This window comes from Pinus tabuliformis, chromosome Q, assembly GCF_031772625.1.
Source record: "Pinus tabuliformis cultivar Carrire ecotype Pingquan chromosome Q, CPIR1, whole genome shotgun sequence".
NCBI classification, from domain to species: domain Eukaryota; kingdom Viridiplantae; phylum Streptophyta; class Pinopsida; order Pinales; family Pinaceae; genus Pinus; species Pinus tabuliformis.
The window spans coordinates 55,551,593-55,578,873 of NC_142296.1; the positions used below are offsets into that span (position 1 = coordinate 55,551,593).

A 27,281-nucleotide genomic window follows, 5' to 3' on the forward strand; every position below is an offset into this window, starting at 1 on the left:
CGACATGTGATTTGCAATATGCGAGGGCCAATGGTGGTCTGCCACTTGACGCTTCCCCATTCATTGAAGGGCCTTGCCACATCATCCAATCATGCCATGTGTCCAAGTCAAACATGAACTTTGACTTTCTTTAACTTCTGCATATTAGCTCAGATTTGAGTGTCGTTCACACTGTTGGAATCAGAATGACGAGCTCTTAGATCTAAAGCTAAGTTTATCAAGATTCTGACACTTTGATTTTTGAGCCTAATTTTGAGCACTTGATCACTTCTCCCCACTGGAAGCCTTTTGGACCCCAAAAAGATCACTCTCAATTGTCTAGCAGGTGAGGGTACAGTTCCCTCACCTTTCCAACCTCTATCCATTTGGCTTTTAAAGGATTTGTACCCTTGAGCCCCACTCGAAGATAATCGATACTTCCCCTTTTCGATGTCCTTGTTCTTTTGTCAATTATACTGTCTTACTGAAGTTCATCAAAGGAATTCTAGAGAAAAGTCTTCAATAGATGGAATTTGATTATTCTCTCCTTGATCTTCAATCAAAGGAGGCTCATACAACCTTAAATTCTCAACATTAACAACAATATAAATTTGCATATATGAAGGAAAATCCAACATGAAGGCACTGTTACCAATATTTTCCAAAATTCTGAATGGACCATATCTAATTAGTTTTAGCTTTTTACCTTCTCCTTGGTGCCTCTCTTTGTTAATGTGAAGCCAAACTTCATCACCAACTTGGAACTTGTGATTTTGATGATGCTAGTCGTGCCTTGCTTTGTACTTGCCTTGGCTTTTCTCAAGCTGTTCTTGAACCTTTTGGTGCACTAATTGGATATGTTCAATGAACTTTCTTGCTTTTTCTATGTTGCTTATGACCTTCAATAGCAACAACTTTGCCAAAAATAAAATCCAGAGGATATTTAAGCAAGTATCCCATGCATGCCTCAAATGGCGAAGTTTGAGTGGAAGAGTGCTTGGCTCAGTTGTAAGCATGTTGAATATAGTGCAAATGTTCATCCCACAACTTAGGATGCTTGCTGCAATACCCACGAAGAAGATGTATCACTATTATGTTCACCACTTTTGTTTGACCATCTGTTTGTGGATGAAAGGTTGTACTCTTTTTCAATTTGGTGTCCATGAATCCCCACAAGCTTGACCAAAAATTCCCAACAAAGCGAGAATCTCGATCACTAACAATGGATGTGGGCAATCCAAAATGCACCCAAACATTATGAAAGAATAACTAAGCAATTTGTTCAGCTGTAACTTGCTTTTTACATGGCATCAAAATACACATTTTGTTGAACCTATCCACAACTACATACAAATAATCATGACCTCTTTTTGACAATGGAAGACCTCCTACAAAATCCATAGAAACACTCTCCCACAGTCGTGAAGGAACCGAAAGTGGTGTGTACAATCCTAACTTCCTATTACTAGGCTTATTGATTACACATAATGAACATCCTTTAATAAAACGAGACACACTTTCAAGCATACGAGGCCAATAACAATACCTCTGTAGATGTGCCACCATCTTACTTACACCGAAATGACTAGCAATAAGAGAAGTATGTTCCTCTCTTATGATGTTAACTCTTTCTCCCAGTGGAATACAAAGCTTGCCAAGATGGTACAACAAGTTATCATGCAAGTGATAATCTAAATCCTCTACTTGGTTACCTTGATTCAAGCTTGCATAAACATCTTGAAAGTCATTATCTGATGCATATTGCTCAATATAACTTTCATGTAAAACATAATTATGCTTGAGTAAAGTAGCTGCACTAACAATAGGCCTAGAAATCATATCAACAACTTTATTGTAGATACCTTTCTTATACCTGATTACCAAGTGGAATTGTTGAAGAAAACCCATCCATCGGAAGTGCCTTGATTGCTGCAACTTTGATTGTGATTGCAGGTATTGCAATGTTCGGTGATCAGTGTGAGTGACTGTTTCCTTACCCATCAAGTATTGTTTCCATTTTTTCACACTTTGCACTAATGCATACAATTCCTTGTCATATGTAGGATAGTTAATCTTTGCCCCATTAAAAGTTTTTGAATGAAAACAGATAGGCTTACCATGTTGCATGAGGACTCCACCCATAGCGTAGTCACTAGCATCAATTTGAATCTCAAATTACTGTCTCAAGTCTGGAAGTGCAAGCACTGAAGTTGTACTGATCTTTTCCTTCAATGCATCAAAGGCCTTTTGATGTTTGCCTCTCCACTGAAAAACCTTTTTCACGCTTATCAACGGATGCAAAGGAGACGCTATAAGAGAGAAATAAGCTCCCTCCAAGATTGGGCTGCTCCCAAAAAACTTCTTACCTCTGTAACTGTCTTGGGCATTGGCCAATTCACAATGACGTCAACCTTGGAGAGATCTATTTTCAACTGACCTCCTCCAACAATATGACCCAAGTAAACTAAAGAAGTTTTTCCAAATTCTCACTTTGACATCTTAAGATACAAATATTCTTTTTTCAAGACATCAAGTACTTTTCTTACATGTATGACATGTTCATTATGCGATTTACTGTAAATTAAGATGTCATCTAAGTAGACTATGAAAAACTCATCAAGAAACGGCCTCAATACATCATTCATCACACACATGAATGTAGCAGGAGCATTACATAAACCAAATGGCATAACTAGCCATTCAAACAAACCCTGTTTTGTTTTGAATGTTGTCTTCCAAATGTCTCCTTCAGCTATTCTAATTTGATGGTAGCCACTTCTTAAGTCCAACTTAGTAAAATACTTTGCATCTTTCAATTGATCAAGTAAATAATCTATTTTGGGCAGTGGGTAACGGTTCTTTACTGTAATTATTTTCAATGCACAGAAGTCCATGCACATGCGCCATGTTCTATCCTTCTTTGGCACCAAGACAATAGGTGAACCACACAGCAAGGAAGATGGTCTGATGATCCCTTTGTTCAACAACTCTTGAATTTGCTTCTTAATTTCTGCGCTTTCCATCACTGACATCCTGTACATGCCAATGTTAGGAAGAGGACAATCTTGTTGCAATTGTATCTCATGTTGGATTCCTCTCGTGGGAGGTAATCCCTTTGGTTCCTGAAACATCTGATCATATTGGTTAACTACGTCAACCAATTGAGATTTCAAATTCAAATAACAACCTTTAAAAACTTCATTATCAATATCATTCCTAGGTTTGATCATGAGAATCACAAAATTCTTGCTCGAATTCACTAGTCTTTTCATCTGCCCTGCATTAACAAGCAAAACATATGTTTTCTTGTTGTGAGCTCTCACAATATATTCTACTCCACCTTTGAATAAATGATATTTGTTTTCGTGTATATGGAAGATAGTTTTTTTATGTCATAAAGGTACAGGTTGCCCAGAACTATGCCACAGATATCTAACAACACAACGTCAAGCTCCACTTCATCTATGAATTTTGCAGTAATGGCGAGTTTTTTTTACACTTTCTCGTTACCTACAATTGTGCATTGTCACACACCCATCCAAGTGGATATGGTTTATGATGTGGAATGGTTTCCAAATTTAAACTTTTGACAATGTTTTCATAGATAAGATTGGCTTGAGAGCCGCTATCGAACAACTTATCAATCTTGTTGTGTTTTGATATCACCCTTATGTGAAAAAAGTTCTATTCTCCTCTTTTTGTTTGGAGTTTCATTTGCGAGTCTGAAGAACTAGTGTTGGCAATGGATTCTTTTCCTTTTAACCGCATGGTTGTGATTTTAATTTCATCTCCTGAATCGGATCCCAAATCTTGTTGAGTGGTTGCAATTGTTTTTTTGTTTTCCCTTGTTGTTGTCTCTTTTTGGTTTCATTTCGGGATGAAGCTTCCAACAATGAGCTTCATCGTGACCCTCTCTGGAACAATGTTTGCATGTAACTTTCTCTCCTTCTTTTTTGATAGATGCATTTTTCTTTGCCTTCCCTTTGAAAGCCTTTTCCTTTCCTTTACTCTTAAATGGCTTTTTACTACCTTCTTCTGGGGTGTTTTTCCCTCTTGCCTCAAGATGAGTGCCTTGCACACACACATCATCTAGATTATTTGGAGTAAACATTAAGATAGTATTCCTAAGGTAATTGTGTAAACCCCCTATGAAAAAGGTATTATAGACTATGTGTGAATTCGCTTATGTTACTTAGTGCAACAGATTGAAAAGATTGTGAATAACATAAACACATGAACAATTTGAAAACACATTTAAACACATCAACACAGCAAGTTTAATAAAGGAGTCCATCAGACTTTCTAGCTATGTCTCCCGGTCCTTTCGCTTCTAGTGTTGACCTCTTTATTTTGCCTTCAAAATGTTGTTACAAATATGAGCTCGAAAACAGAGTCTCAAATCATAAAATGGACATCACCACCGCATCCAGCTCGAAATTTCGAGTCAAACGAGTATAAACTTGACCATATTTGGCCACAGTGACTTCCAAAGCCCTTGGAAAGTCAAAAACCACCATACACTTGCAAAAACCGCCTTTCCACTGCACAAAACCGCCTCTGTGAATGAAAAACCACTTCTGCAATCAAAACTCACTTTGAAATGTGCACTAGTGGTTTTGGTTCAGTTCGGCACTTGCATAAGTTTAAAGAAATTTCGAGCAGATGGAATACTTGGTATCTTGGCTAGCAGACTTGTGTGAAAGTGCTGTTTATACAATTGTTTTTGAAGGTCAGCGGTTCAAAACCTCCGCCCGACCCTTCTGCCACATATCCCTTTAACTGTTGCGTAATATATATATATATATATATATATATATATATATATATATATATAGATATAGATATAGATATAGATAGATATAGATATATATATATATATATCTATATCTATATATATATATATATATATATATATATATATATATATATATCTATATATATATATATATATATATATATAATGTTTGGTTTAACTCTGTGGTGAATGTGGGATTGTATTGACATATGTTGCGATGTTATGGTTACGGTGAGTCCGACAGTTACAACATACAATAAATGCTAAGGGACCAGCGACCATGGGGTTGACCTGACCGTTTGGCCCTTTTCCGGCGGTCAGTACCTAGCCATGATAAATATCTTATCCACGCCATTATGAAAAAGCAATAACATAGCTCATCCGGTGAGTGGAATCTGGTGAAGTCTTAGCCTTTTCGGGTGGTCAGGGGTTCGATCCTCCCTGACCCCCAAAATTTTGGGATTCATGCCAACATTGGGCAAATCCAGGCTGCCACGTGTCAGCACCGGATTGGTGCATTCCCGAGACAACACGTATCTTGCTGACGTAAGCGTTGATTGTTGACCTGGTTTGACTTTGACTTTTTGCCCTAGTTTGCCTTGAAACTTTGAAATGTGCACTAGTGGTTTTGGTTCAGTTCGGCACTTGCATAAGTTTAAAGAAATTTCGAGCAGATGGAATACTTGGTATCTTGGCTAGCAGACTTGTGTGAAAGTGCTGTTTATACAATTGTTTTTGAAGGTCAGCGGTTCAAAACCTCCGCCCGACCCTTCTGCCACATATCCCTTTAACTGTTGCGTAATATATATATATATATATATATATATATATATATATATATATATATATATATAGATATAGATATAGATATAGATAGATATAGATATATATATATATATATCTATATCTATATCTATATATATATATATATATATATATATATATATATATATATCTATATATATATATATATATATATATAATGTTTGGTTTAACTCTGTGGTGAATGTGGGATTGTATTGACATATGTTGCGATGTTATGGTTACGGTGAGTCCGACAGTTACAACATACAATAAATGCTAAGGGACCAGCGACCATGGGGTTGACCTGACCGTTTGGCCCTTTTCCGGCGGTCAGTACCTAGCCATGATAAATATCTTATCCACGCCATTATGAAAAAGCAATAACATAGCTCATCCGGTGAGTGGAATCTGGTGAAGTCTTAGCCTTTTCGGGTGGTCAGGGGTTCGATCCTCCCTGACCCCCAAAATTTTGGGATTCATGCCAACATTGGGCAAATCCAGGCTGCCACGTGTCAGCACCGGATTGGTGCATTCCCGAGACAACACGTATCTTGCTGACGTAAGCGTTGATTGTTGACCTGGTTTGACTTTGACTTTTTGCCCTAGTTTGCCTTGAAACTTTGATTGGCCTTAACTTCTTCATTCGAACTCGGATTGACACGTCGTTCACACTGTTGGAATCATCTTGACAAACACTTCAACTTGATCCCACTTTCATCTGCATTTGAAGACTTTGACCTAGAGGCAAAACTAGATCCATTTTGGATCACTCTTCCCCACTCGAAGCTTTTGGACCACAAAAATTTGGTTTTAGTTATCGAGTAAGTGAGGATAAAGTTCCTCACTTTTCCAATCTCTATCCATCGTGCTTTACTTGGATTTGTACCTTTGAGTCCAACTCGAAGATACTCAACATTTCCCCGTCGCGAAGTCCTTATCCTCCTGTCAAGAACTGTGTCCTCCTGTAGCTCATTGAGATACTCGGGCAAAAGATCTTTGATGGAAGGTAGCTGACCTTGCTCTTTGGGATCTTCAATCAATTAAGGTTCACACAATCTGAAGTTTTCAACATTTACGATAGAATAGATTTGCATGTAAGTTGGTAGATCTAGGCGGAAATCATTTTCACCAATTTTATCAAGTATTTTGAAAGGACCATATATAATTGGTTTCAATGTTTTACCTTCCCCTTCCAGTCTTTCTTTTCTAATGTACAACCAGACTTGATCACCAACTTTAAAACTATGCTCAACTCAATGTTTGTCATGTCGCGCTTTATACTTTGCTTGACTTCTTTCCAATTGTTCCTGTACTGCCTGGTAAATTTCCTGGATTTGTTCAATGAACTTGGTCGCTTTGTCCACATCATTGTGTCCATCAACTGCTATGTCTTTATCAAAGACAAAATCCAAGGGAGACTTTGGTGTAAAACCAAAACAAGTCTCAAAAGAAGATCTCAGAGTAGAAGAATGTTTTACATGGTTGTAAGCATGTTGTACATAACACAAATGCTCGTCCCAAAGTTTGGGATGCTTGCTGCAATATCCTCGAAGCAACTGTATCACTGTCCTGTTGACCACTTCTATCTGACCATCTTTTTGAAGATGAAATGTCATGCTCCTCTTTAACTTTGTGTCCATTAACTCCCATAGACTTGACCAAAATTTCTCGACAAATCGAGAATCTCGATCGGATACAATAGAAGTGGGTAACCCAAAATGAACCCATACATTTTGAAAGAACAACTTTTCAGTTTGTTCAGCTGTGACTTGTTTATTACATGGTGTCAAAATACACATTTTACTGAACCTATCCACAACTACATACAAATAATCATGACCCTTTCTAGACTTTGGCAATCCCCCAACAAAATCCATGGAAACACTTTCCCAAGGACGAGAAGGAATTGGCAATGGAGTATACAAGCCTAATTTTCTATTACTTGGCATACTTGTAGCACACATAGTACATCCTTTAATATATCTAGAAATTGTCTCATTCATTCGTGGCCAATAGCAGAATATTTGTAATTGTGCAACTATTTTACTTACACCAAAATGACCTGATATGAGAGAAGTATGTGCTTCTCGAATTATATTAACTCTTTTAGTTTGTGGAATGCATAACTTTCCCAAATGATATAAGAGTTTGTCCTTTATGTAATAATCCAATTCTTCTACCTGCTTTCCATGACTTAAAGTTGCATATACATCCTTAAAATCTGTGTCTTGAGCATATTGTTCAATGTAACTTTCATGAATTACTGAATTATGCTTAAGTATTGTGGATGCATTTATAATTGGTCTTGATAACATGTCTGCAACCTTATTATGTATGCCCTTCTTATATCTGATAACAAGATGAAATTGTTGTAGAAAACCCATCCACCTATAATGTCTTGATTGTTGCAATTTAGTTTGTGAGTGTAAGTATTGTAGTGGTTGATGATCTGTGTGTATGATTGTTTCTTTACCCATTATGTAATGTTTCCACTTTTTAACACTCTGAACTAATGCATATAATTCTTTATCATATGTAGGATAGTTAACTACTGCTGATGTGAATGTCTCAGAATGAAAGCATATAGGTTTTCTGTGCTGCATCAACACTGCCCCCATGGCATATTCACTTGCATCTGTCTCGATCTCAAATGGATGTTGAAGATCTGGCAGTGCTAGTATTGGCGCTGTACTAATCCTTTATTTCAATGTGTCAAAGGATTTTGCCTCCCCACTAAAACACCTGTTTCACACTCGTCAAAGCATGTAAAGGAGATGCAATCAAAGAAAAGATAGCCATAAACTTTCTCCAATATTGTGCTGCCCCTAAGAAACTTCTAACCTCTGTAACAGTGTTGGGCTTAGGCCAATTTACAATGATTTCGACCTTAGAGGGATTTATCTTCAATTCACCACCCCCTACAATATAACCCAAATAATTTAAAGATGTTCTACCAAATTTACATTTTGATAGTTTTACATAGAGATTTTCTCTTTTCAAAACATCTAAAATCTGCTTTCCATGCTTAACATGTTCATCCCATGTTCTACTAAAAACAAGAATATCATCTAAATAGATTATTACAAAATCATCAATGAATGGTCTAAATACATCATCCATGACTCGCATGAATGTAGCTGGAGTGTTAGTTAAGCCAAAAGGCATAACCATCCATTCATAGAGTCCTTGCTTTGTTTTGAAAGTAGTCTTCCACACATCCTATTCTACAACTCTAATTTGATGGTAGCTGCTTTGCAAGTCCAATTTAGAGAATTAAACTGCATCCTTTAACTGATCTAACAAATCATCAATACGAGGAAGAGGATAATGATTCTTTATTGTGATTTTATTTAATGCTCTAAAATCAATGCACATTCTCCACGAACCGTCTTTCTTTTGCACTAACACAATAGGTGATCCGTACGATGATGTGCTTGCTCGAATAAACCCTTGATCGAGCAACTCCAGTACCTACTTCATTATTTTTGCATTCTCTAGAGCTGATAACCTGTACATTCCAATGTTAGGTAGTGGAGCATCTTGCTGCAAATAAATCTCATGTTCTATCTCTCACTTGGGTGGAAGCCCTTTAGGCTCTTCAAACAGAATATCATAATCAGAAAGAACTTTAACTAGATCTGCTTTCTGTTTAGGATTACAACCTTGGAAAGCATTGGATTTATCAATATCCTTTGCTTTTACAATCATAAGTAAAAAAAAAAAATTGCTTGCATTTACAATTCTTTTCATCTGTCCTGAATTTATGAGAGAGAAATTCAATTCCATCCTTAGTGAGTTGATACTTATTTTCAGTTCGATAGAAGATAGCATTTCTATCGTACAAGTATGTACTTCCTAACACAATTCCAAATATGTCCAATGGAACTATGTCTAACTCAACCTCATCTACAAACTTTGACCCAATAGCAAAACGAAGTTTACATTGTTTCATAACTTGTAGCTTAGTTTTATCACACACCCAACCTAATGGATATGGTTTTTTATGAGGTTTTGTTTCTAGACCCAACTTCTTTACAATTGCTTCAGAAATCAAATTAACTTGTGACCCACTATCAAATAAAGTATCAATTTTAGTATGCTTGGAAATGACTCTTATGTGAAATAACTCATTTCTTTTCCTCTCATTGTTATCATTATCAACAGAATGTGAAGAAGTACTTGTAGATGCTTTAGAATCTTTACCTTTTAGACCTATAGCCATAACCGTTGTCTCATCACCTGAATCTGATCCCAAGTCCTTTTGAATAGCAGCAACATTATTTCGCTCTTTACCTCCAAACTTCTTAGGCTTCAATTCCGGATGCAATGACCAGCAGTGTGCCTCATCGTGTCCTTCCTTCCTACAATGAGTGCATGAAGGTTTGTCTTTCTTCACAGTGTTCGTTTTCTTCTCCTTCCACTTAAGTTTCTTCTTTCCTTTATTCTTGCTTTCAATAGGCTTAGATGATTTCCCAACATCTGGGGTTACATTTTTACCTCTAGCTTCTAGATGAGTTGCTTGAACTTATACATTATCTAAGATAGTTGGATTAAACTTAAGTATGGTATTCCTCAAATAACTATGAATACCACCTATGTATTTCAACAATGTCTCTGGTGAGTCCAATGAAATGCCTAGTGTTAAAGCTCTCTTATGGAATTCATGAGTATAATTTTGAACTTTTTGACCTTTTAATTGACATAGTGTTTTCCAACTCATCATTGCTTGTTGCATATAAGCCAATGGATAAAATTGCTTTTTAATAGCAGAAACAAATTCATTCCAAGTTGAAATGATTTTACCATGCTTTTGGAGATCTGCTTGTGTCTTTCATTCCCACCATACAAGTGCGGTTCCTCCAAGTCGAAGGCTGGCAAGCTGGATCTTCTTTCTTTCTGAATCAACTTTATGCACCTTGCAATATACATCAATTTGCCTTATCCAATTATCAAGATTTTCAACATTAAGTTCTCCATCATAAATTGGCAAATCAAATTTTACATCTAATTTGATCAAAGAAGCTTTCTTTTTCTTCTTCTTAGAATAACTAGTTTTATGAGAAGAAGACGATGATGATGACGATGATGGTGATGATGGAGGAGTTGGAGGAGGATTTTCTCTTTTTCCTTTATCTTCTTTATCTGGAGGAGTAAAAAGAAAAGGTTCCTCTGCTCCTTTGTCTAGTTTAGGTGATGAAGTGCCTTCACCTTTACCCTTTTTAAACTCATGATACGTCTCTTCCACCATAGCACGTATCGTCATGAAACTATCCAAGAATTGGGATTCTGACCCAAGTGGAGTTTCATCCGCCATCCTTCTTTGTGAAAAGACCCTTCCAATCTTTGGATTTGCTTCAACAATCTTTCCTTCGCCTCGTTTGAGCCCCAACCTAGTAAGCATTCAAATCTCCACACAAACTTTTCAAACCTTAAAAACCTTGCTGCTATGATACCACTTGATCCATTAATGAAAAAGGTATTATAGACTATGTGTGAATTCGCTTATGTTACTTAGTGCAACAGATCGAAAAGATTGTGAATAACATAAACACATGAACAATTTGAAAACACATTTAAACACATCAACACAGCCAAGTTTAATAAAGGAGTTCACCAGACTTTCTGGATACGTCTCCTGGTCCTTTCGCTTCCAGTGCTAACCTCTTTATTTTGCCTTCAAAATTCTGTTATAGGTATGAGCTCGAAAACAAAGTCTCAAATCAGAAAATGCACATCACCACCGCGTCCGGCTCGAAATTTCGAGTCAAACAAGTATAAACTCGACCATATTTGGCCATAGTGACTTCCAGACCCCCTGGAAAGTCAAAAACCACCAAACACGTACAAAAACCACCTTTCCGCTGCACAAAACCCCCTCTATGGATGAAAAACCACTTCTGCAATCAAAACCTGCTTTGAAATGCATGTTGGTGGTTTTGGTTCGGTTCAACACCTGCATAAGTTTAAAGAAATTTTGGACAAATGGAATAGCAAGCTCCACCGCTTGGTATCTTGGCTAGAGGACTTGTGTGAAAGCATTGTTTATATGTGTTTTGGAAGGTCGGCGGTTCGAAACCTCCACCCGACCCTTCCGCCACATATCCCTTTGACTGTTGCGTAATATATATATATATATATATATATATATATATATATATATATATATATATATATATATATATATATATATATATATATATATCATGTTTGGTTTAACTCTGCAGTGAATGTGGGATTGTATTGACATATGTTGCAATGCTATGGTTACGATGAGTCCGACAGTTACAACATACAATAAATTCTAAGGGACCGGTGGTCGTGGGGTTGACCCTGACCGTTTGGCCCTTTTCTGGTGGTTAGTACCTAACCATGATAAATATCTTATCCGCGCCATTATGAACAAGCAATAACATAGCTCATCCTGTGGGCGGAATCCAACAAAGTTTTAGTCTTTTTGGGAGGTCAAGGGTTCGATCCTCCCTGACCCCCAAAATTTTGGGGTTCATGCCAACGTTGGGCAAATCCGGGTTGCCACGTGTCAGCACCGGATTGGCCCATGTGAACCAATAAAAAATTACCACGTCACCTTCTCTGCTGGTCATACAAAACATGTGGCGCATTCCCGGGAAAACACGTGTCTTGCTGACATAAGCGTTGGATGTTGACTGTTGACCTGGTTTGAATTTGAGTTTTTTTACTTTTTGCCCTAGTTTGCCTTGAAACTTTGACTGGCCTTAACTTCTTCATCCGAACTCGGATTTATGCGCCGTTCACACTGTTGGAATCATCTCGACGAACACTTCAAATTGATCCCACTTTCATCTGCATTTGAAGAATTTGACCTGGAGGAAAAACTGGATCCATTTTGGATCACACTTCACCATTACACATGAGCAACTCAAATTTAACATCAAGTTTTAAAAAAGGTGATTTACCAGTTCCTTTTGAAGTTTGATGATGATTATGAGTAAGGGTTGTGTTAGTGGAAGAGGGTGAAGATGCTTGTGAAGTAGAAGACGAAGAAGATGGTGGAGAGGGTGGAGGTTTGTCTCCATTTCCATTACCTCCTCCCGATGAGCCTTTTCCTTTGGGAGGTTTGGAACTTTCACCTTGCAACCTAGTATTCCTCTCTTCATAGAGGACCTTCACCATCTCTGTCATATCAAAGAAAGCATTTCTGAAGCTCTTCTCATCTTTTCTCATGTTTGTAGGTTCTCCTTCATGAGACATGATCTCTGGAGTCTCAACTGCAACTTGAGGCTGAACTGGTGTCGGAGATTGTGGCAACCTTGCTCTCCTTCCCCTTCACCCAACTTCAGGTCTTCCAACCAGCTTTCCTTCACCTCTTTTGATTTTTAACCTTGTAAGCATGACATAAACTTGCAAACAATTAAATCCTTCTTTCACAAAGAAAACCTAGGGCCCTGATACCAAAATGATATGATTTAGAATATTAGATTATTGTGCTAAGATCCTCCTCAGATTACAAACAAAATGCTTTCATTGTGCTTAAGGATTCATAAATTTTTGCAAGTGAAATGATGAGTTTTTAATGTTAATTTTACAAGAAATTTAACATAAATAAGAGACTGAACAATAGCATAAACATGTACAAAACATCATCAAAAACACATTACAACAGGAACATGATAAAGGAGTTCACCCCTCTTGGGCTACATCTCCTTGGTCCATCTTCCAATGGCTTGGGTCTCTCTATTATGCTCAAAAGTGTAAAAATTTGTGTTTACAATGCTCAAATGCTTATGAAACCTACTCCAATGAGTCCAGAATACTAAAAAATGGCTATCTAGCCTCTTTTTACTTCCAATTTGGTGGAAAACTGAAGAAGTTATGACTTCTCCTAGTTCTCCTAATATTCACTTAACAAATTGCCCCATTTTTGGCATGATCCTACAAACTAGCCCCAAAAACGCGCTAACTAGTCAAAAATTTCACTGCATGGTGGGCTATAATCTATTGGTCGACTGCTTGTCACAAATTGCAATTGGCGAGGAAACCAGTGGGCTTTATAGTCTTTGAATGTGATAGGCGATGTGTGATTACGATGTAACAGACCTGACAAAAGTATTAATTGCAACCAATAAACATATCGCGTCTGAGATCCTTTTGCAAATCAAAATTTGGCAGAGTATTGACGGTCCATATATGCGGGAGTTTTATTTTTTTCTGCGAAGTGCGATTGCAATCTGCGATCCATCACATCGCAACTCCGGGGCCGATTCTTTAATGCCTTTCCACCTGCCTTATCGCATCGCACCGTGGATGTTATGGTGCCGGTTTTTAACGTCAAACCGCATGCGACATGTGATTTGTGATATGAGGGGGCCAATGTCGGCCTACCACTTGATGCCTCCCCATTCGTGGAAGGGCCTTGCCACATCATCCAATCCTGCCATGTGTCCAAGTCAAACCTAAAATTTGACTTGCTCTATCTTTTGCATATGAGCTCGGATTTGAGTGTCGTTTGCACCGTTGGAATCAGAACTAAAAGCCATTCGATCTGAAGCTGAGTTTACCAAAATTTTGAAACTTTTATTTTTGAGCCTAATTTTGAGCACCTGATCACGTACGAGGGATAATGGCCCTCATACATCCATTGATACAAGATACAAAAATGGGGCTTCGTGTTAGTACATCGATGACCAATCTGCCCTCAATAAGATACTCTGACCATCTAGCTGATGTAGTGTGCTCTCTCAGCTCCTCTTAGTCATACCCCATACCATCCTGGTCCTTTGGCTCCTGATCTGTAGCTCTTGCCTCTATCAATGCTCCAAGTCCATCTCGCCATTGAATCTCGACTATACAATCTTCTATCTAGTTGTGCCTTAGCCCATCAAGGCCAGAACACATTGAGACACCTATCGAGTTGTTCACAACTCCACTTGTGAACAACTCTCAACTACCCATGGTTGCTCCTCAAATATTCAGGGACTTCAGCCCACTATGGTCTTACTGCATTGCTCCAATGAATACCAACATAGGGCACGGAAAGTTTCCAATTATTACTGTAAGATGTCCATCTCCCACAATGAACACGGGCTAGGAGGACTGCCCATCATATGTTTTAGAAGTCCTTCTCTACACACAAGTCTCGGTCTCCACAATTGCTCCTTTGGTTCGTCAACCATTGAGCTTGACAACTGCGACTCTAGCAACTACCTTTGTCCATCAAGGTGTTGCACATCGGGCTCCAACTTGGACATTATCACGCTATCCTCCAGCAGACCATAAGTGTCGGACATTCACACTTGGTCCAATCTCACGCTACCCTCCAACAGTCCATGAGTGGCCAAGTCCACGTTGTACCATTTGTACCTAGTTAGGGCATCCTCACACCTAGGACACTCTTAAACACGGTTGTCAACATACTTCTCCATATATTCCCTTTGATCTGCAATAGAGGAGCTATTGCACAAATCTAGGCACCAATATTCATTGTGGATACTGCCCACTGGTTAGGGCTTCTAACATGCCATGTCAGCCCTACCTACTTGGCTTCCACAGGCTAAAACACCAGTCCTCTCCTAGGACACCCTTCTCATGAGCTGATGTGTCACTTTTGCTAGGTCTGCAATCTGGTTAGGGCTAATATCATTCCACATCAGCCCTAGATCCTTGCCTCTAGACCTCCACTACAACTATGGTTTACTTCTCATTGTAAGTTGCTCCCTTTTCTGCCACATGGGACAAGTTTGTGGAGGTTTTGGCTTCTCCAAATGACCACTACACTTTCTGCCCTCTCTACAATTTTGTTGCTCACAAATCTGAGGTGAAACCACACCAAAATTTGCAACCACATCAACCCTGTTAGGGTCCAACCCTAACCCCTTTATTCATGTAATAAACCCAATAGGGTCGAGTCATAGTCATAGTTAGTTAAAGAGTCAATAAATCCCGTATTAATAATTGTAAGTGGTTGACCCGCATTTAAGAAAGGGACCACAGTTAGTTGCAAATGGGCCATGGTATTAGATATATGGTATTGAGAGAACCATGGTAATGACCCAATGAATCCTATATAGAGGCTAGAGACTCCCCATTGAGAAATATCGAGTCTTATTTTGTAATCGAGCTCTGCTCTGTTGGAGGTTTCCCCCTCGAAGAGGCAAGTGAACATTGCTTTCATCTCTGAATAATAAAATACTTGTTGTTCTTCTCATATTATTTTGTGTTATGGGTTGTATTTCTTCGCATATTTGGTATTCTATAAGTTCTCGCAAGGTCAAGAGCATAACAAGTGGTATCAGAGCACTTTCCAGGGTCGGCGGTACCTCCATTTTTGGCAGGATTTTTTTTAGGCTATAGATGTGTTCTGGCGTCTTTAAACCACGAGATCTGTCGTTGAGCACATAAACCTGTGGATTTGGGGAGGCCTGCATGCAGGAAATACAAGAGGTGGTCATGCTTGTTGGACTCTCTTGTAACCCCTGTGAGTACCCCTTCGAGTAGTAGCGCATTAGATAGAACCACGCATAGACTGTCTTCCATGTACCCTATGGGTATATCAGAAGCCCCATAGGCTCACCTGAAACCTTGCCTTAGATAAGCCGTCAGCCGTCTTGCTACTACAGTACTCTAAGAACAACAATCGGGGAGATTACTTGCGCGTATGATAGGGTACTCGAGTAGTACGGCGAAAGGTACAGGTGATATTCCTTAGTTAGTGCCCTGAAAGATTGGGTTGAGTACTATTGTTGGAACCTTATGTATATTGCTATCTATAGCACCTGACACTCCTTTGAGACCATAGTTCCCTCAACTCTTTGAATATTTCCCATTATCTTATTTGCTAGATCAGATCCACCAGTTGGGGTTCTACCACTGCAGTACGACTCAGATCTAACAATTGGGGTTATGTCGCTATCGCAAGAATCAGATCCACCAGTTGAAGTTCTACCACCATAGTACCATTCAGATCTAGCAGTTGGGGTTCTGTCGCTGCCGCAGTCTAACTCACATTCAGCTGTTGGGGTTTTGCATGCAGATCTGACCATCTGAGCAGTGAGGCTTGTGGCTCCTATATTCTGGGCCCAATTTTCGTAGGACATTGGGTGATGAGCCTCGGTATTATAACAAGAATGCTGCAACTCCCAAGGCTACCGACTTTAATTATCAACCCGGGGTTTGTACATACTTAAGAGGTGTCAACACTATATGTGCGGCATACAATGTGTCCTTCCTTTGATGTCATGATGTAATGGAATGCATGTACTGAAGTCAAATCCTAAAGTAATTGCAGAAAATGAAATGTTCGAAATGGAACCTTAACCTATTGCAAGAAAGAAAGCACAAGGGAAGAGATGGAAATTCAATGCTAAATCACACCATTTCCTAATTAACTGCCAAGAAACTATGCTTTGCAATAATGTTAAACTATCATGAACCAAATGCTACTATCTAAGCATGGAAGTAAGAAGCATCAAAAATCACTAATGTGCAAGTAAAGGGACTGAAATAATTCTGTTTTTGTCTTTTTATCTTTTCATGCAAAATCAAATATGCAAACTAATTTCCTTTGGTGATGTGGCAAGTGAATTTAAGGATGTTGAAGGTTGTATGGAAGGGTTAGGAGATGGTTGGATGGTGTGGGAAACCCTTCAGAGGCTTTTGGTGACTTCCTAGAGGTTTTCCATCAATTCGGTCTCAAAACAGGCTGTTTCAGGAAAACCTACAGGATGTACTAGAAACCTACAGGATAATCCTGTAGGAATTACAGGAAACCTACAGATACAACTGAGAGAAAAATGTGAGGTGTTGGAGGTGATGGGAGGCTTACGAAAGGTGTGTGATGGGTGGAAATGGAGTGGGAAAATTCCAGGATCACTTAGAACTCAAAACCAAAGTCGGGATATGGATGGATTCGCTCAAAAAGCTTGGAGAAGTTTCCTTATGAAATGATGAAATTGGTGAGTGTTTAATGACCAAGCAAATAAAATCCAAATTGGATGGGACAAATTTTGTTATTAACTAGGATGTCTTAGGTGCTAGGAAGTCTTAGGGAAAAATAGCAGAAATTTACTATTCTTTGCTAAAAAGGAGGTCCAACAATCTAGATTTGGGAATAAGAAGACTAATCCAAGCAACTCAATGATTATTATGAACTTCCAAAGCTTTTCCAAGGATGAAATAATGCTTGTGATCCTGCAAAAGAACTTACATCAACCATTTAACTCAATCCTACAACAAGAAATCATTAATACTAAATGCAGAAGTAGAAAGAAATAAAAACTAGAGATGCATGTGAATAAGCAATAAAAAGAAGGAAAAAAATGATACAAAAGGGCTTTGAGGCTCTTGGGATGGCCAAACCCAAGGAAAATTAGAGACCTATGGAGGAGAACAAGATTTAGAAGCTGAACATGACACCAATCTTCATTATTTTCATCAAAAGAATCACATCCCTGCAAGAAAATACAATGCAACTACAAAAATACAAGCTCTCTCCACAATAACACTAATCAAAATCTCCCCCTAGAGGCAAATTTTACCTGGTACTTATAAAAAATGATTAGGAATCATTCCCCATGAATGAAGGAAGCTTTCCCCACCAAAATCCCTTGATTAGTGGATCTATTCCCCAATATTAGGAATTTGCATTAAATGGCATGGAACACATTCCTAGATTTTCTCAATCATTCCCTAGAGGCAAATTCGACTTGGTACTTATACAAAATGATTAAGAATCATTCCCCATGAATGGAGGAAGCTTTCCCCACCGAAATCCCTTGATTAGTGGATCTACTCCCTTAATTGGTGGATTTGCTCCCTTGATTAGTGGAACACATTCCTAGATTTTCTCAATCATTGGAGTTCCACAATTTGTGCCATAATTCCATACTATCTTGTTGGCTTATTATTTATTATTGATCCTCCAGTAGCAAGGAACAAGTCCCTAATTTATCTCCTCCTCCAACTCTTCATAATCTGCCCAATATTCTCATAATATTCGACACACAATATATATATATATATATATATATATATATATATATATATATATATATATATATATATATAGATATATATATATTAGGCATAAATATTCAATTATTCATAAACCTTCCTAATGAATATTTTAAAGTTAAAAATAAATTATATAATGCAAAAATAGAGGTTTAATGTGCTGAAGGATGGTCATAGGCCTTAATTTATGTTTTAAATTAGAGGCATGGGCCTTAGTTTATGTCTAATTTAGAGGCCCATCATACCCCCCTGCTGAAAGTGTTGCTCATCCTCTGAGCAACTTAGTGACCTCATTATGCCTCATCCATGGCCTTGGTGGCCTCTCTCTTATGCATTAAGAATCTTGGCTGTATGTTCTGCAAGGACAAACCAAAAAACATATTTGTGCAAAGAAAAATCCTTGTTTCTTGAGACCATTACTTTGCCTTCTTCCCCTTATTCAAGATGGTTCTTGATTATTTTTTCAATTTGGCAAGGTCTTCCACACCCTTATCAAAATTTTGCTACCTTGTTCCACCATTTATTTGCCTTAGGATTGCCTCCTGTATGATTTCTGGGTCACTGTAATTCCTATAGGATCATCCTGTAGAAAACACAGTCCCTTTGTAAACTAAAGTAAAGGAGGAAAAAATGACAGAAATGGTGGAGGAATGAATGGTAATGAGTGGTAAAATAAAAATGTGAGTGACAGGGGTCTCTTTGTGATCCTCCTTTGCTCTTTGACCGTCCTTCTTGCTGACCTGCAAATGGAAATTTCATGAAAATGGAGAGGATGCTCTCTTTGTTTTTTTTTTCAAGAATGAAATGGGATGGATGAATGATGAACAAATAGTGAATATCAAGTGGATGGATGGTTTGGAGTGCTGTGGTGACCTTGGCCTTTGCAAAAATATCTTCTTTTATCTGCTGTCATCATTCCTTGAAATCATCACCCTTCATAATTTGAATTTTCAACATTGCATGAGTTGCAATTGAAGGCTGTTGAGACTGCTGACCAATCCTTAACTTATAAAACCTCATCTCTCATGAATTGACAACAAATTTCTAACTATAATATGCTCAAGAGAAGAGGTCAAGAATATTGCATACTTGTACCTACCTGAAGGTTGTTGGAGAGACATGCATGTTGTTGCTGAGTTGATGTTGATGTGCAGGTCTTGGATGGTGATTTTGATGATCTTGATGCTGCTGCTAAGCTCTAGAGGAGCTTCTTTGACCTCTGGATCTCCTTTAAAACTACTCATTGCCAATCCTATAGGTGTTGTTCTGTATCCTGTAGGTTTACAAGAGATTGACTTGTTTTGTCCATATCTCCCAAGCGGTAGACTGGATTGAGCTAGAACTTTTTTAGCATGTTTCCATCATAATTATGCACCTCCCCATAGAAAAATTTTGATCATTGGATGCACGGATCTTGAGAAAAAACTAAAAATGGCTGAAGGTGATGGAAGCCGATTTCTTGGAAACCATGCACTGGAATTTGCTGAAATTACTTGGGCATGTTACCATCATCCATATACATCTCCCCATGAAATATCTTTTTAAATGGATGCACGGATATTGAGAAAATGAAAAAATGGTTGAAGGAAATGGAGGCCAGTTTCTTGGAAACCGTGCATTGGAATTTGCTGAAACTGCTTGAGCATGTTACCATCATCCATATGCATCTCCCCCTGAAACAACTTGGCAAATGGATGCATGGTTTTCAAGTTATGGCAAAAACAAATTTATGCTCTATGTATTTTTGTATCCTGTAGTAAAACAGAGCATCCTGTAGTTTTTTAGGACAACAAGCAAACTGAATGGTAGAAGCTTGAGAATGATGGGTGGATGGTGAAAATAGATGAGGGTGATGGATTGGCATGGCCTTGGCCTTGTTGGAGCATTTGAGCAAAGGAGGAGAAAGTCAAAATTTGACTTCTTTTCACTAGGCTTGACCAATTTTCCTTTTGGTACCAACTTGTTCTTGTTGCTTGCAAATGTTGGAGAGTACATGCATTTATCAAAGAGATGCATGGAGCAAGGATTTCTTTTATTTCTTTTTCTCTTTTTTCTTCTAGGCCTACTAGCCGCCTCAATGAGGTTTTCAATGAGTAGGTCTGCCTAGGCGCCTCAAAGGAGGTTTTCACCGAGTATCTTCTTCTTCTTTTTTCTCTCTTCTTTTTTCCCAACCCATTGACTGCCTCATGGAGGTTTTCAATCGATGAGCCAATTTGAGGCACCTCCAAGGAGGTTTTCACCTAAGATTTTTATTTTTTTCTCTTATTTTTCATTTTTTTCTACCCTACCCTACTTGAAAACAAAATCACTTTCAAGTATAAAGATCTTTCCAATGGAGCCATGTGCACTTCAAGATGACAGAAAAATTGATGTGTAGGCTTGAGATGTATGATTTGACAATTACCTGAATTTGAGAGATCAAATGATTTGACTTTGATGATATCAAGCACAATTGAAGAAGAGGGTATTGCTCTAACTTAATGACTGTCTAGAACCATATTTCAATATAGTTGTAGCTGAAGAATGAAGGATGACATTCTTACCTTTGTAGCTAAATGTGATGTGTGTCAACGCCACAAAGGAGAAATAGTCAAGTCACCAGGAACCTTACAACCATTGCCAATCCCTGCCTCCGTTTGGACGGAATTTTTTATGGATTTCATTACTGGTTTACCAAAGTCGGGCAACAAATCAGTCATCATGGTGGTTGTGAAACGACTTTCTAAATATGCTCATTTTTTCTCTCTACCCCACCCATTTACCTCCACTTTGGTGGATCAAGCTTTCATGGACCAGATCTTCAAATTGCATGGCATGCAAACTTCCATTATGTTTGATCGTGACCCGACTTTCACCAACAAATTTTGGCAAGAACTTTTGAAGCTACAAGGAACCCAACTCCAACTAAGTATTGTCTATCATCCCCAAACTAATGGTCAAACTGAAGCAGTTAACAAATGTTTGGAGACATACCTAAGGTGCTTCACTTCAGAAAAGAAGCATCAATGGGTACAATGGCTATCTTTAGCTGAATGGTGGTATAATACTAACTATCATGAAGCCACCAAGATGACTCCATATGAAGCAGTGTATGGCCAACTCCCACCTTCACCTATTTCTTATATCCTTGGATGCTCTAAGGTGCAAGCAGTTGATCAACTCCTACAGAACCGTGCTGCCATGATAGCTTGTCTCAAAGATAATCTCCATCAAGCTCAGAATCGAATGAAGCAATAGGCAGACTAGCATCATTCAGAGCACACATTTCAAGAAGGGGATCATGTATTCCTGCGGTTGTAATCATATAAGAAAACATCGCTCAAAGAAAAGGGCTGCCAGAAATTAGCTCCCAAATTCTGCGGACCTTATTAAATAATTCAACGCATTGGAGCAGTAGCCTACAAGTTGTCCTTGCCACCAACTTCAAAAATCCATCCAGTCTTCCATGTATCATGCCTCAAGAAAGTGGTGTGGAACAATTGCAGAATTCAAACCAGTCTACCCGAATTGGATGAGGAAGGTTCACTCTGGCTCCAACCTGAACAGGTCCTTGATATTCGTGAAAGACATCTGCGTAGCCGCACGATCAAGGAAGTCCTTGTCAAGTGGAAAGACACCTCTCCAGAAGATGTGACCTGGGAACCCGCCACTATTCTTTAGCAGTTTCCGCAGCTTCAACCTTGAGGACAAGGCTGCTTTTGATGGGAGAGGGCATGTTAGGGTCCAACCCTAACCCATTTATTTATGTAATAAACCCAATAGGGTCGAGTCATAGTCATAGTTAGTTAAAGAGTCAATAAAGCCCGTATTAATAATTGTAAGTGGTTGACCCGCATTTAAGAAAGGGACCATAGTTAGTTGCAAACGGGCCATGGTATTAGATATATGGTATTGAGAGAACCATGGTAATGACCCATGGTATTGTATGTATGAATCCTATATAGAGGCTAGAGACTCCCCATTGAGAAATATCGAGTCTTATTTTGTAATTGAGCTTTGCTCTGCTGAAGGTTGCCCCCTCGAAGAGGCAAGTGAACATTGCTTTCATCCCTGAATATTAAAATACTTGTTGTTTTTCTCATTTTATTTTGTGTTCTGGGTTGTATTTCTTTACATATTTTGTATTCTAGAATTTCTCGCACGTCAAGAGCATAACAAACCCAGAATTGTCTACACTAGGACATCCATCCACCTGCATCAAAAAATTACGAAGGAGTCACCTACAACCACCTTGTTGCTGCCTCATGCCATGATTTATGTGCTTTATTGTTGTAGCCTCCTATCATTGGTTAGGGAACTCAACACTATGAGACAACCCGTAGAAATTACTACAACATACTTGTGATTACTGAGTATCCCTTGCTCAATATTGTTGCCTCCTTTTCTACTCCTACTAGGTACTTTCCTCACATTAATTTCTTGAGATCCTCCTCAAGATACCTTACAACATGTGGAAATACTACAACAATAGGTCTTGGCCTCCAAACAAAGGATGACACCCCTATTCAATTGTGTTGAGCCTTCACGTGACTGTGGCTTGAGGCAAAGAGCCTCCCTAGGCCTTACAACCCCTCAAACAAGTCACCTAGTATACTATTGTAGTAGCTCTTCTCCTGTGCCTTGAAAAGAGACATAACCCACACAAATACGAGCACATAAATCACAGAAACATACCTTCATTTTGATGCGGCCTAATCTGGCTAAGGAGATAAACCCACATTGACTTCACACTCCAAATTGCAGAGATATCTTGACCTTTGATGCACTTAGATTGCTAAGTAATGATCTTACAGTCACCTCCTTTTTATACACTAAAGGAGGGCTTCAATGGACGTCATAATAGGGTTTGAACAGTTGTCACTAGGCCTTCTTAACCCTAGGTCGACTTTGACACCTCATGTGCAAAACCCAATCAAAACTTCAAAAATGCATAGCTCCATTTCTACAACTCGGAATCAGATGATTCTCATTGCATGAGAATAATCTCACCGAGAGCTATCATCCTCATCCATCACATGTTGAAATGTGCTCATGGTTTTGGCCCAAATCCCAATGAGGTCTTGTTGTACTTGTTCCTGTCGCGCTTCCTTCTCTCTTCTGCGCAGCTCCTATTCTTCCCTGAGTTGTCACTTCAACTCCTTCTCTATTTCCTTCATCATCTGTTTGTATCTATGCCTTTGTGCGATCCTCTTGTCATGCTATCGCCTCTTAGCCTCAATCTCCAAAGTTTCTTTCATCACAATTGAATCTGCTTTGAACTTGCAGCTTTTCTCCACCTTTGTGCCGTTAACAACCTTCCTCTTGCCTTGGTCATGCTCGGGTTTGTTACCTTCTACTGATGTTGATGGCGCTGCTCTCTGCGATGACGCTGCCATTTCATCTTGGTATCCTTGTCTATGAACAACTTGGTGTCTTCTTAGATATGCAAGATCATAGACACTCGCTCAACTGCATCTCCAGTTGGGCTCTCAACGGTGTCCTTTGACCTTGATCTTTGGGAGGCCATTGTACCTATGTTGCTGAGAGGTAAACGAACACCTGTGATACTTGGAGACATATTAACACTCATGGAAAGCAATCTGTTAGTTGAAAACCAAAATCAAAGGGAGGATTGACATGCAACATACCTGTGTGACTGTATGTGAAGATTGCACAATTTTCACCAGAAGGCTGGGAGACTGACTGCCAAAACTATGCAAGGCACAATCTGGGCTGTCAAGAAGCTGACTGACTGTTGGAACTACACAATGCACACTCCAGCCTGGCCTGCTAAGGACTGAAACTGCGCAATGTGCAATTTCGGTCTGCAGTGACATGTAAACCAACAAACTGCATTGCGCAATTTCTGGGGCTACCAAGGCATTGCCTCCCAGAATTACGCAATGCAAGCCTGGAGGCCAGTGCTGGGTGAGATTTACACAATTTCTAGAGGGAAGGCAGAGCCTTCACTTCCAGAAATACTTATTTGATAGCCAGGCAAGGCAAGGTCTGGGCCAAGGCAGCCCATACCAGTTGACGGACAATTGGAAACACGAGAAATATGAATGCATGGCGAAGCTGAGTGCAAACAAGGGTGAATGGTCATGCATGCAAACAATGAATGCAGGATTCAGAAAACGGGAAAGCAAGCATGTGTGTGAAGCGAGTCACCGCGACGACAACCGTTAGTGCAGAAACAATGTCATGCATGCGACAACAGTGAGATGCAAAGAAAGACTGAAATAATGCTTCTACAACCTAACATGCATCAAAATGAAAACAAGAGTTCATTAAAATCAAGAAGACAACACTTACACAAAGCGAAATAAAAAAGTGACAGAAACACAACACAAGACATGAGAAAAAAACTTACCTTGAAAAAGCTGAGTTGAATGTGCTGAAGACTCCTAGATGTGATGTGGGATGTTAGAGCTGCAAGATCGATGTGAGGAATGAGCTTTGCAATGTCCCTCAAATGAGTTTTGGTAAGATCGAGGTTATAACGCGCATGCCACAAATCTAGGAAAAAGCGACACTTGGTGGGAGGTTTCTAAAACGATCTTTTCATGTAACCTCTAAATTCTAAAAATAGATCCCGAAAATCTAGGGATGATTTGTCTTTTGCTTTTGTGGGAACAACAGGTCATGCATGCAAATCAGGCTTTCTCAGTCCTGAAGGGAACCGGTCAACCTAACAGCACATGCAACATCCTGCAAGCCTAGGGATAAAATTTGTGCAGTTTCTAGGCTGAGCAAGGTTGGTTTTCCCTCAAGCATTGCGCAATTTATGGGGCCAACAGGTCAATTCCTCCTAGAACTACGCAATTATTGAGCTTAAGCCCAGTGTTGGTCCGGATTGTGCAATTTCCTGAGGGAGGGTTGCTTGGTTGGATTATGCAATTCTGGAGCCCAACAGGATTGCACAATTTCTGGAGGGAAGGCTGGTTCCCCTCCAAAATTTTGCAATTTTCAAGGGGATCATCTCAGCCAGAAAATAACCTAAGTCCGGAATGACAGCCTGCGGGTGGGAGGCAAACAAGTTGACATGCACAGGCTGGCAAGCCACTAAAACTCAGTTGAAGCTAATGTACTTGACAACGCAACACATGCTGCTAAGGATGGTTCGTAGGGAGGCTCCAAAATGAAGCTAAGGTAAAATTTTGGAGGGTGGTTTTAGCCGCTTCAACAGGACCACATACAACACCAACAAGATGTTCTCAAACTATTGAAGGATGACTTGGTTATATGACAAAATATGATGAAACAAGAAACATATCAACAAAATAGTGAAAGGGAAATTTATGTGGGGGATTGGGTATTTGTGAGACTATAACCATATTAAAAAATATCCCTCAAGCAAAAAAGAAGTACAATAAATTAGCACTGAAGTATTATAGCCCCTATAAGGTGTTACAAAGGATTGGAAGTATGGTTTACAAATTGGATTTACCTTCATATTCATGTGTACATCCATTATTCCATGTTTCTTGTTTAAAAAATATAATTAGTGATAAGATCCCCATGCAAACTATTTTACTAGAGATTAATGAAGAAGGGAAAAATCACAATAGAACCAAAAAAAGTCATGGAAAAAAGGCTTAAGCAGTTGAGAAATTGAGCAATTGTTGTCTACCTCATCAAATGAAATAACCTACAAGTGGAGAAAGTGATTTATTTTCTTAGAACTATCGTAAGGAGTCAATATTCTCAGTGTTGTCACAAAAAAATAATCATCTCAGTTTGTTGTATCAGTTGCAATTCATACAATGGTGGCGCGATTCATAGTAACAATCCAAAAAAAATTCAAATCTCGTCGTTGCTCTTTTCGCATCCCTTGCATTGTAGTGCTAACTGTTCAAATTTCTTGCGTTGGCATAGGATGACCTAGCAAGGTAGTAACGAAGCATAACATCACATATACTCAAACAATTAATTGTCCAACCATTGAAAATCCAAAAGTGTATATGCAGTTAAACCTAATAACTACAGAAACATTTGGTCTGGACTTGGTGTTATATTGAGGTGAAAAGGTCCAGTTGGCCTATGAAAGCTTGGTGAAGAATTTTTTTTGGATATGGTGTCCAAGACAGCTGCAGGTTTGGATTATATGGGTACTTCAAGAAATTTTACTATGATGTTGTTGGACTAGATAAAGTTGAGCATAAAAAACTCTAATATTCCTTGCTTCTAGTGCATCTAGACAACTAATTGCTTATGTTGCTATATTTCCTTTTGAAGCTATATAAAAGTTCAAGTTTAGACACACCCTAGATTTTCTAAAGGTTTGGTTGATGGATTCCCAACACTCTACTCAACTAAAGGTTGTTCATGGTTTTACAAAGGATTAGAGCTTTGTGGTTTCGTAACTTTCCATTTTCTATGCCGATGTTCTCAACATTTGAACACACAGTCGATTTCCTATATCAAAATGTTGTGCAAAAGCAAAAGACTAAATGTTCAGTAATGCAACAAGTGTGAGTAACATGCACAATTCGGTGCATGGCCGGTATTGTTGGTACCGTCCTTGCAAATCCCGTTGACAATATTGTTTCATGATTGTATCACAAAAAGTCAAATACAATTCTTCAGTCTATAAAGAACATCGGTGCAGTTAATTTGTTCCCCATAAGTCTCCCAATCTTTGTTTCCCTTGTTAGGCCTATTATCACATATTTAGTGTTTTTCCTATGACATGATAAAGGTCTTGTTGGTGTATAGGCACATGAGCATAGCATAA

At 38.8% G+C, this 27,281-nt stretch overlaps 1 pseudogene; it reads left to right on the top strand.

Moving 5' to 3' along the window:
- The first annotated feature begins 4,641 nt into the window (after window positions 1–4,641).
- Window positions 4,642–27,281, top strand: LOC149218270 (mitochondrial phosphate carrier protein 1, mitochondrial pseudogene; annotated as a pseudogene).